Here is a 2,510-nt window from a genome sequence, read left to right as displayed (position 1 = left end):
GGGGTTTCACCATGTTGACCAGGATGGTCTCGATCTCTTGATCTCGTGATCCACCCGCCTCGGCCTCCCAAAGTGCTGGGATTACAGGCTTGAGCCACCGCGCCCGGCAGATCTCTTTCTTTCTAGATGGAGTCTCGCTCTGTCGCCAGGCTGGAGTGCAATGACGCTAACTTGGCTCACTGCAACCTCTGCCTCCTGGGTTCAAGCAATTCTCCTGCCTCAGCCTCTCGAGTAGCTGGGATTACAGGCACCTGCCACCATATCTGGCTAATTTTTGTAATTTTTTAATAGAGGGGGGGTTTCACCATGTTGGCCAGGCTGGTCTTGAACTCCCGACCTTAAACGATCTGCCCACCTAAGCTTCCCAAAGTGCTGGAGTTACAGGCGTGAGCCACCATGCCCGGCCTGATTATTTATTTTTTGAGACAAAGTCTTGCTCTGTTGCCCAGGCTGGAGTGCAGTGATGTGATTATGGTTCACAGCAGCCTCAACCTCCTGAGCTCAAGTGATCTTTCTCCCTCAGCCTTCCGAGTAGCTACAATTACAGGCATGTGCCACCATGCCTGGCTAATTTTTTAAATTTTTTATAGAGATGAGGTATCCCTGTGTTGCCTGGGTTGTCTCAAACTCCTAGGCTCAAGCGATCCTCTAACCTTGGCCTTCCAAAGTGCTGGGATTACAGGTGTAAGGCACTGTGTTGAGCTCAAGATTTACATGTCAATTTCTGACCTCTCCCATGAGTTCCAGATTTAAATATAATAAAAGCTAACAGGTCAGGCATGGTGGCTCACACCTGTAATCCCAGCACTTTGGGAGGCCGAGGTGATGGATCTGATCACCTGAGGTCAGGAGTTCAAGACCAGCCTGGTCAATATGGTGAAACCCCGTCTCTACTAAAAATACAAAAAATTAGCTGGGTGTGGTGGTGGGCACCTGTAATCCCAACTACTCGGGAGGCTGAGGCAGGAAAATTGCTTGAACCCAGGAGGTGGAGGTTGCAGTAAACCAAGACCGTGCCATTGCACTCCAGCGTGGGCAACAAGACCAAAATTCTGTCTCAAAAAACAAAACAAAACAAAAACAGAAGCTAACACTTGGTAACAATGGGCACAGTGGCTCACACCTATAATCCCAGCACTTTGGGAGGGTGAGGCAGATGGATCTCCTGAGGTCAAGAGTTCAAGATACACCTGGCCAACATGGTGAAACCCCATCTCTACTTTAAAAAATACAAAAATTGGCTGGGCGCGGTAGCTCACGCCTGTAATCCTAGCACTTTGGGAGGCTGAGGTGGGTGGATCACCTGAGTTCAGAAGTTCAAGACCAGCCTGGCCATCATGGTGAAACCCCATCTTTAAAAAAAAAAAAATGTGTGTGTGTGTGTGTGTGTGTGTAATAAAAATTTTTTTTTAAATACAAAAATTAGCCGGGTGTGGTGGTGCGTGTCTGTAGTCCCAGCTCCCGGAGAGGCTGGGGCAGGAGAATCCCTTGAACTTGAGAGGCAGAGGTTGCAGTGAGCAGAGATCATGCCATTACATTCCAGCCCGGTGGCAGAGTGAGACTCTGTCTCAAAACACAAAACAAAACAAAAAAACCCTCCCAAAGTGCTGGGATTACACCGTGAGCCACCACGCCCGGCCCCTATTTTTCTTTGGAGGAAATTTGCACTCTCTCCCATGGTTAGGTTCACAAAGTCCTTCCTGACTTGGATCCCAGCTGCTCCTCCACCAGCATTACATCCTGCCTTCCCCAGTTCAGTTACTCCAATCACATCGGTTTTATGATGGTGCTTTTGGGCAGAGATCAACCCCTTTCCTTCAGAGTCTTGGTATTTGGTGTTTCCTCTTTCTGGGTTTTTGTCTGGTTAGCTCCTTTGGCTTCCAGCTCAAAAGTCACTATTAGGAGAACAGTCTTTTCTAGTCATGGTCTCCATGGAGAGGAATTTTCCTGAAACACACCTGGCTTCTGCTCATTCTCTTAGGTTTAGAGTAACCAGGACTGAAGGAGTGCCTGGGACATGAAACTCTCACTGCTAAAATTGGAAAAGTCCCTGATAAACTGGGATCAATGCTTGCTCTTGGGGCAACGGGCACTGAACCATTTTTGTCAACTAGGTAGAGGTAATGTATAAAAAATTCTAAACCTAGGCTGGGTGTGGTGGCACATGTAATCCCAGCATTTTGGGAGGCTGAGGTGGGAGGATCGTTTGAGCCCAGAATTTTGAGACCAGCCTGGGCAAGATGGCAACACCCATCTCTTTTTTTTGTTTTTTTGAGATGGAGTCTCACACTGTGGCCCAGGCTGGAGTGCAGTGGCACAATCTCAGCTCACTGTAACCTCCATCTCCTGAGTTCAAGCAATTCTCCTGGGCCGGGTGTGGTGGCTCACGCCTGTAATCCCAGCACTTTGGGAGGCTGAGGTGGGTGGATCACGAGGTCAAGAGATCGAGACCATCCTGGTCAACATGGTGAAACCCCATCTCTACTAAAAATACAAAAAATTAGCAAGGC

This window comes from Cebus imitator, unplaced genomic scaffold (assembly GCF_001604975.1).
Source record: "Cebus imitator isolate Cc_AM_T3 unplaced genomic scaffold, Cebus_imitator-1.0 Scaffold15, whole genome shotgun sequence".
In the NCBI taxonomy this organism is placed as follows: domain Eukaryota; kingdom Metazoa; phylum Chordata; class Mammalia; order Primates; family Cebidae; genus Cebus; species Cebus imitator.
This window is presented reverse-complemented; position numbering follows the sequence as displayed.